General features: G+C 31.2%; 1 long non-coding RNA gene across 1 annotated transcript; it reads left to right on the top strand.

Moving 5' to 3' along the window:
* Window positions 1-1,022: 1,022 nt before the first annotated feature.
* On the top strand, window positions 1,023-2,129 carry LOC136068050 (uncharacterized). Its single transcript, XR_010629448.1, has 2 exons — window positions 1,023-1,381; window positions 1,485-2,129. It is a non-coding gene; the product is annotated as an uncharacterized LOC136068050 (long non-coding RNA).
* Window positions 2,130-10,066: the final 7,937 nt, after the last annotated feature.

The following is a 10,066-nucleotide window of genomic DNA, read 5'->3' as shown; positions in this document are numbered from 1 at the left end:
TATTAGCAATCAGTTACCGACATCTGTTATCAAGACAATAATAGTCCAACAGGGCAATAGTCACTAGTCAGAACTCCTTAATGACAAGATTGATATTTAGAGCAAATGTGGTCACTATTTGTTGCTTGCACGAGTTTCTAGCTCGAGATGTCAAATGCTTCCCAAGTTTGAATTTCAGAAACCATACATATATTGAACTATCTTAAATTTAATTATATTGGTTGAATTTTCATTCCAATAGCTTATTTATTTTATATATTATATATATATAAGATAAAATTCTACTAAAATCTAATCTAAATATATATGTGTGTAAAATTTCCTCTTAGAGACTTGAACCACAACCCTTACTCCCCATACTCCACAAGTATTTATACTTGTAGAGTGACCATCGCACTAAAGATATGCTGCGGTAGTATTCCAATAGCTAATTAGTCATATCATAAAAGTCAATATTCAACTTCATATAACAAATGATGGTGTGATTGATCTGTGAAGGCTGGACCATAAACTTCAAAAAAAAAAAAAAAAAAAAAAAAAAAGAAAAAAAAAAAGTACTCCTCCCCCTCCGCNCTTCCGCAATATCTACGCACCAATCTAAAAAAAAAAAAAAGCTAGGTTTTACGTTTTATTTTCTATTCATAATAAGAGAAAATATTTTAATAAAGTATATTATTATTATGTAATGGTTAAAAAAAATTATCCTTTATCATAATCAAAATAATTTCATTCGATATAGTAATTTTTCAGTAAAAATATATTCTATCAAAATCTATTTTGCAGAAATTCAAATTTTATTTGTAGTATTTTAAATTAAACAAATAGCCCAAAGGTAGTCAAAAATTTTTTTTTCCTCTTTTTCTTCTTTCAATAAAGCATATATCTACAAAATCAACAACTCACCTAGATTCAATCATGAATGAAGACTAATTAAACAACATACTTCATTAAAATTTTCTTCCTACCTCAAAACATTAGGTACTTCCTCTCCCTCAATTAATACATTAACAATCACAATTTCACACTGCCTACCCACCATTTCTTCTATTCAACTCAAATTCAAACTCAAACTCAATCCAATCCAAACCTCTTTCTCTTTCTCTCTCTAAATTTTCCTCACCCTCCATTCCTACCAATAATTAATTTCCTATTGAAGATCTCTCTCTCTAAAATTTAGTATATAATGGTCTTAGAGGTCCAAAATCAACGTGAACACCAACCTTTGATGGTGGGATATAGGTACATGCCAGGTCATTACTAGCAAAGCTTCGTCCTGTTGTTCTACATTCTCAATCTCTCCAGCTCTATTCTCTCATCAAATTTCGCTTAATTACCACGTTACTTTCCATTTTGAAGACAATAGTCCTTGACCTTATACAAGGTATACTCAGTTACTATAATCCATTAGTTTATCTATTTTGCTAATCTTTTTTAGGCGTAACTTCCACTTTCGCTGATTTACTTGACAATTATCATAACCTCAGGTAAAATATTGTGCAGAAGGAGACGGAGCAAAAGGTGTTTTGGCAAATACGAACATGAGCCGAAGACCGAATAGTCCAGAGCTGGACTTGAAGCTGAACTTGTCACCACCAAGGGCAAACTCACCAGATGAGTCGCCAAATGTTTCAACATCTTTTTCTTCAGACATGTCAATTGAGGGCTCATGCGTTTCATCAGAGCCTGAAGAGACTTTGCAGTGCCCGAGCAGCCCGGATTCCACATTAATGGTGCTCGTAGGGTGTCCTCGATGCCTCATGTACGTCATGTTATCCGAGGTGGATCCAAAATGCCCGAAATGCAAGAGCACCGCGCTGCTTGATTTCCACAAAGAAGAAAAGAGCAAGAATAATAGAGGGAACTGAGGAGAGGGTAGCATGCCTTCCTTTCCTTGATCTTCATGGAGCACCTACTTGCCTATGCTACCTTAATTAGGCCTTTACTCTTTTTTTTTTTTAACTTTTAAATGTTTTTCTCCATCTTCTGTTTTGTATGTTGAGATTTTTCTATTATTTACTCTTTTTTTCTTCTCTTTTGTGAAATTTGGTTGCCTATAAGACAAAGAAACGAGGTTAAAAAAATAAAGGTTGTGCTTACACAACTATGTAGGGTTAGATATTTTCATTTTCTTTCCTATGTCTTCTCTACAACCAAACATAATCATCTTATTCTTATACTTATAATTAATGATTAATGATGGTATATATTGCCCCCCTCTTCTTTTGCGTGCTTAATTCTAAATTAAACCTAAGTAAATAATATTTAATACAAAAAAGCCCATATTCTCATTATTTTGGTCAGACAAACATTGAGAAAACCCTTCTTGCAGCTATATAGAATTATGAAAAAATCTTGTTATAGACCAATTATTGCACAATCCATATACACACTCCATTTGAAATTGTGTTATAAAAATACAATTTTAGTTAAAATTATAAAATCATATTTTTAATAATCATTACTTTATAACTAGCATATAACCCATGCAAATGCATGGACGTGTTTAAAATTAAACACAATTTTATTATAAAAATATAAATAAATAGTCAAATTATTATAAAAAAACAATATGTAACACATGCATTAATGCATACATATAGATACGTTTAAAATTAAACACAATTTTTATCATAAAAGTATAAATAATTAGTCAAATTATTATTTTCAACGTAAATATAATTAGTCACATATTAAAATTCTTACATAAATTTAATACTACTTATGATCATTTTTTCCCTAATTTTTAATAAGATAGAATGTGAAAGCTCGAAACTGTGTAAAAATACAAGAACTTGTTTAGACTCCTAACTAAAATTACGGCTAGATTGCTTTTACTTTTACTTAATCAAAGTGCGAAAATAAGAGTAAATGTGCGCAATGAACAGATACTACTTTAGTGTATAAACATGAACAACAAACAATAAAAGTAAAGCACAAGAGTAAGAGAAAAGAGATGCAACTACAAGATAACACCGTGATGTATTATTGAAGAGGAAACCGAAGAACTCGGCGAAAAACCTCTCCACCACCTTCTAAGCGGTAAATCAATCCACTAGAGAATAAAGTTGGAGTGCACGAATAACAAAAGATCCTGTAAGCCTAGTCTATCCAATGTACTTGAGCCTTCCAAGCTCTTGCTACCAACTGACTTCGCCAAGTCTTGTTTTCTCTAGCTCTCCAGATCCTGCAATACACCTGATTGCATCCGCCAAGCCTCACTAGCTTCTTTTGGCAAATTCTCAAAGCTTCCTAAGTTTCAAAACACTTTCTACACTCTGAAAATTTGTGGGTTGTGTTTGCGTATAAATCTGCTCTTAAGGTATGATAATGAGAGAGGGAAGGAGAATAGACTAGAATGATTTCTCATTAAGGATGAGTAACTCTCTCTCAAAAGATGGGTGTATGTGTTGTAGAAAACCCATCTAGGGTTTTTCTCTTTGAATGACCTCCTCTACATTTGTAGGTAATGGGGGTATATATAGTATGAGTGAAGGGTAAGAAAGTCACTTAAAAATCCTCCAAGCAGAGAGTTTCGTGGGTATCTTGCGAGAAGGCCTTACTCGCGAGACACTCGTGAAATCTTCCAAGCTGGCATAACTCTTCAACTTTTGGCATGTGCTTCTCACATGGATCTTTCGTGGGTTAGCTTCTAGCGAGACACTCGTAGAATCTACTGATTCTTCAATTAAGCTTGAGTCTTCACCAACTTAATATTAAACCAAATACAATAAAATCCCACAAAATACAAGGAAACAAATTTATGCAATTACAACACTTTTTGTCATGAAATAAGTCAATACTAATGTTATGATAAAAATCATAACTTAACAAAACATGTGGTGATTTTTTTTTGAGTATATACGATTTTTTTTTTTAATTTTACAGTTCAATAATATTAGATTTTTAGTATTTTGCACTCATTAACTTACTTGGCACAAAGATTAAAAAACTTAAGTGAACACATGACACAAACTTAAATGGATAATTATGATATGATCTCCACATAAATTTAGACACATGACACAAAATTGAATTCTAATTTCAATTTCTAATTAAATTTTTTCTAAGCTTTACCTATATATGTATATATATATATATATATATATATATATAGAGAGAGAGAGAGAGAGAGAGAGAGAGAGAGAGAGAGAGAGAGAGAGAGAGGTACATAAGCTCGTTATGATTTTTGCTCAAACTGATATACCCCACGTCCAACTACGTAGTAAATGTGGTACACATCAGGGATACCAAAATAACTGTACTGCTACGGCCATTTGAATAGCCAGTCCTCGCTCTCGCGGGTTTTGAGGCTGGTGGCCAAGTTTAATCAATGTCATGTACCCAATGTGGTTGTTGACCTAAATTCAGTTCTATTTTCATGGTGAATATTATCTATGCACAGAACCTAACTTGAACCAGAAATTTACAGCCCAAATGTGGAAAAAATTTAAGAGTTATTACTTATTATGAACTTAAGTTAGCTAAACATTAAAACCTCAAAAGTGGAAAAACTTTAAAGAGGCCAATTTACATCTGCTTTGGCTTACCTTTTGGACCAACCTACGTACACCGGATCGAGGATAAGTGACTTTCAGTATAGCAAAGCATTAAGAGCAGCATTCCTTTTCAAGCGATTGTAGCATTGAGCATATAGTTCCAAGTTTCATGAATTCTTCTATATTATTTAGAAGGGAATAAAGTGAAAACAAGTTTACTATAATAGATAGTATGCTTATATTCTGTTGCGTGATTTTGTATCATATGAGAGATGAGATATAGTTTATTAATAGTATGCTTATATTCTTCAATATTTATAGTACTGTTTTATAGTGATTTTTTAGGATTATCATATTCCTTAGGGCCAGCTCAATCATATGGCAACTTAGGAGATGGCCTAAGGCTACCAAATTAATAAAAGAAACCCCCATTAACTAGTACAATATTAATTTATTTGTCTAAATATTTTATTTAAGTTTGTTTCAAAAAATGAAATATAATTTTAAGACTCCCTCTATTAGCCAATAGAATGCATTTTAATAGATGAACACGTTTACATCTTATATCCTATCTTTAGGATAAAGGTGTTTTTTTTTTTTTTTAACTAATTCGGAGAAAAACTAAAAAATCATTCAAACTTCTACTATATTTTTTTATTGGATGTAAATTTTAAAGATCTAACTGTTGGATTACATGTTCTTTATATTTATAATACTCACCAATTTTTGGACTTTGAAGAAAAACTTTCTACGTTTCTTTAATTACTTTTATCTATCTATTATTATTTCTCGACTTCATTTACTTGTCCTTGCTTGTTGACTTTTAATTATCACATCACATCAATTTTTAAAAACTTATTACCAAAAAGAAGATACTTTTTATCTTCTATTATTGTTTCTCCACTGCATTTACTTGTCCTTGCTTGCTGACTTTTAATTATCACATCACGCCAATCTTTAAAAACCTATTACATCAAATTATCAACCCACACGTTTTTTTTGAATGAGCAAGATCATAACTTATTATACAACTTTTGCTATATAGTGGAGTTATGGACACATTTTATTTTTTTTTTTTTATCACTCATATCTCACCACGTTGTGAATTGTACAATAAGTTGTGATTTTAGCATTTTCCTTCTTCAATTACATTGTTTATACCTCTTTTTTTTTTTTTTTTTTTTTTTTTTTTTTATTTAGTGTATGTTTTCATAAATTTTCCAGCCTTTTTATTTATTTATTTTTTATTTATTTATTTTATAATAATAGATATTTTAATTAGATCTAAATATCAATGTAAAAGTTACAATAACAAAAAACATGAATTTAGAATAATTACTTTGTATTAGTCTTAATTTATTGACTTATATGATAAATCATTTTTTTACTCATACAAGTTTAGAATATAAAGTGATTATATCATTTAGTAAAGTTACAATATTGCTTTTGATAAACCAAGTCTATTGTTCTATACTAAATTTTATTTTAGTTAAGTTATAATTTTCTATTATAAATCTTGTTAGGGGAACTTGAATATGAAAAATTAATTAGTAGTTTTGCATCTCAAATGGCAAGAAAAATAAATTTAAATAAAAAATTATATCAAAATTTAAATAAATATTTTTTAATTAATATTAAATATAAAAAGTGTTTGCTTAAAGTTTTTGCCTTTAGTCCCGAAATTCATTGAGCTGGCCCTAATATTCCTATCATATTTCCTCTCTCTCTCTCTCTCTCACACACATACATGCAAGCCACTTTTATATATATAGAGGAGTACATTGTAAAACAAAAAACAAAATAGTAAAGATGTAGCCATTTGGGGATTTATATTGTATAGACATGGCAAAACGGGTCAGAATTTTCTGACCCGACCCGACCCGACCCGAAAAATACCCGACCCGAACCCGATTTTTTGACCCGAAGCAAAAACGGGTTGACCCGTGACCCGACCCGTGTTTTTTGCGGGTCAACCCGACCCGACCCGCGACCCGACCCGAACCCGAACCATTTTTTTAAAACTTTTTTTTTTGGTAAAAAAAATAGTAAAATTAAGACAATATTGGTTTAATTGTTTATTGTGAACTTTAAGGAAACAATTGATACATTTACATAACTATATGCAAATTAATTGAAAGATTAATGGTTGAACATTCTGTAATGAGTGAATATTTTTAGATAACAAATAGTAAAGTACATGTCAAGATAATCTGGTTACAGTAGAGTTAAAAATATAGATTTAAAATTGTAAACATGTAAGAAATATTCACAAGTGTGAAAATAGTGAAGCTAAAGTATCAAATTAGCATAAATTATGAATACTTAGACCTATTTTTTAATAATTTATGTCCAAAATAAATAGCTTTTTAAAATAAATTATGATATATCCTAGAGTGTGTGTTGCTTAACAATAATATGATATTCATAAAAGAAACCATGTATAAATAAGTAAGCAATCAAATTTTAAAGTATATCTCAAATTGAAATAGAGTGTCAACCACAACTGATAATAGATTATAAAATTAATTTTCAAGATTGTAAATTTCTTATATATTTTTATTCTTTATCAAATGAGTTATCCAATAAGTCATTTGCAATTTTGTTTTATATTTGGAATGTTGATATTGTGCAGAAATAAAACTTGTGTATTTGTTTTACTTATCTTTGTGTTATTTTGTTTTAGATAGTAATGTTAGGATTTGTATAATTTTAAAATTGTTGAATAAGTATTAATAAGTTTAATTGAGTTCATTCTTGATATAAGTGGTGAATTCAAAATAATGCATTTTACATTGAGTAATTTGTTGCATAACTTTCCAAATGACAGATACATGTTGTTTTTTCTATAAAAATTAAATAAAAAAAATTCATGTAAAAAATACGGGTCAACCCGACCCGACCCGACCCGACCTGACCCGCAACCCGATTGACCCGAACCCGATTTTGACCCGCTTAAAGTGACCCGTTCTTGACCCGTGACCCGTTTGACCCGTAACCCGATTGACCCGACCCGAACCCGACCCGACCCGCCCGTTTTGCCATGTCTAATATTGTACATGTAAGCCACATAAATTGAACCACCTTAATCTTCTATGTTTTTTTTTCTTCCTCTCCACCTTATATTACTTTTTATTCTTGTTAATTTCTTTTTATTTATGTGTTAATATTTCATTAGAGTTGGGGTTTTGAAATTAGGCACTATTTTTTCTTTCTCCAACTCGTGTACTCTCCATTAAAGCCTTTACATACATGGCAACTTTGCCAACGTGCATCACACCGCCTCAATCCCAGCATCCTATCCCAACAATAGCACCCTTCCCTACCAAGTGCCGACGATCTTAATTATCTGATCCTCATACAAACTGTCTTATAATCCCCGACATATATATCTACTTCTCATACATTAATAGTGCTGCTCTAGCTCTACTAGGGATTTCATCGTCTTGTAGCCATTGTTCTGACTCACGAGCCACACTATTACTATTCTGTCTACCGACTTTATACTATCTATACTCTGCACAATGTTGGGAGACTCGTTGTCGATTAGTGATTTAATCCTAGCTCGTACCCTGCACGGACAGATGTATTGATTCATCTGGCCACAGTCCACTGTTTTGAATCATGAGCCCTACACAATTTTGCCTATATTATTTATACTCGACACGATATTAGGAGTCTCGGGCAGTTTGGTATGTAATTTTAAGCAACAATTTTCAGTTTTTAAATAACATTACATGTATTTTTATAATTTTTATTTTTATCCACACGTATTTTTTAAAAATACAAACAATGTTATCAAAATTGTCCAAAATGACCAATCACTACAAAAAAATTTGAGAGCATAGCTGTGTTTTTAAACCGTAGTTATAGTCTCAAAAAGTGCTGATATAGACTCAAATGGGCTATGCTAGCGCTTCCTTGCGCTGCCCAACAAGTGTAACACTACCGACACTATTTTGTGTCCCTTAGAGTATTCAAATCTCAAAATTCTATTTCATCTTATTTTATTATTTCAAAAAACTACTTTATTAACTTTTATTTTACAATACAACACATTAAAATAATATTTTTACACAATAAACTAATATATCCCAAAACCCAAATAAAAATAAAAACCCAAAACCCAAAAACCCGGTGAGAGAGAGGGAGAGGAATTGATAAAGTAAGTGAATAAAATATATATATAAATATATATATTTTAGAAATGAGTTACAGTGCAATTCTACCTTTAGAATTGCATTGTAGCACTATTGTAAATTTTTTTTGCTGTAGTTGGTTTTTACAAGTCCAGATGTGTGGGAAGTTTTGGGCTTTTACACTAAATTTATCTTACATATGGCATGTGCCATTTCCAATATGAATGCTCTTAGTACCTAAATTCTTGCTTCTCAACAACAACAGTCTAAGGGACTCATTTCTAAGAGTTCATGGCCAAGAACAATTTAACTTGAAGCTTTCAAAAACGGACAAAAAAATACACTGAAACCCTAGCTTTGCACATGCAGCTTTGGATTCCCGCGTATGCACCCTTGATATTGCGTGCACCTGGTATCAAGCTTGTGTACATAGACGAAAGTTGCTGGAGCTTTACATGAGAATTTTCTTGTAGAAACGAAGAGAAACTAATCTCATATCTACTGGGAATAACCTTGCACCTCGTACTGTCAAAAACCTTTTTGGGCACACTTTTTAACACACACAAGAATCGCCTCAAAAATGTTTAAAAGAGGGAGTTTTGTAGATAAATTCAATTTTCTTACTTGGCCTAGACCTCTATAAAATTTGGGCTCTCTAGTTAAATATTATTAACCCTTTGTGATTTTTTTGGTTTTGTTAGATTGGCTAAGTGAAGCAATCAAGAATCAAGTTTTTGGCTCTTGTTCGAGGTACTTTTTAGCTCTTGTTTGAGTTGTTTCTTTTAAATTCGTTTTTTTTTTTTAAATTTTTTTTTTAATGTTAGTTTTATTTCACTTTAGTTCTTCATACGCTCCAAGTGGTTTAGTTTAATATAAGTTCTAGTCGTTTTAATAGCTCTTTTCAGGTTAGAAACTTGCCTTAGGATTTGAGTTAGAACTAGGTTATAGGTTCTGCCTCAGGGTGCGTGCTCAATGTCAATATTGTGTACACAACTTGAGGAGCTTGCATACACAACCTTAGTTATATGTAGGCTTTCATAGAGGAAAATTATTGCATAATTCAGGACTATACTTCTTGATTTTCACATAGAGAGGTGGGTCCCATGATGAATGAAACTCACCCTATGTGAGAGAGAGGGAGCACAGTCCCGAACTATGCAATAACAGCCTTTCATAAAGGTTATAATTTTATATTATTGGAGGCTTTTTGTGTTCTAATAGTTTTTATTACAACTTATGAAAACTTTGGTTATTTTTAATTAATAAAGACTTGATAAGAGTGCAAATTAAAATAATTCAAAAGGTTATGGTTTTAATGAAAAAAAAATTAGGATTTAATATGAAATAATTCCAAACTACATGGACGTTATGTAATTGACTAAAGTATTTAATTAAAAAGAATAGGAGTAACTATAATTTTTAAAAGTCAACTGC

Source organism: Quercus suber, unplaced genomic scaffold (assembly GCF_002906115.3).
Source record: "Quercus suber isolate HL8 unplaced genomic scaffold, Cork oak 2.0 scaffold_97, whole genome shotgun sequence".
Lineage (NCBI taxonomy): Eukaryota > Viridiplantae > Streptophyta > Magnoliopsida > Fagales > Fagaceae > Quercus > Quercus suber.
The sequence above is the reverse complement of the archived record's forward strand: the minus strand, read 5'-3'. Positions and strand labels throughout refer to the sequence as shown.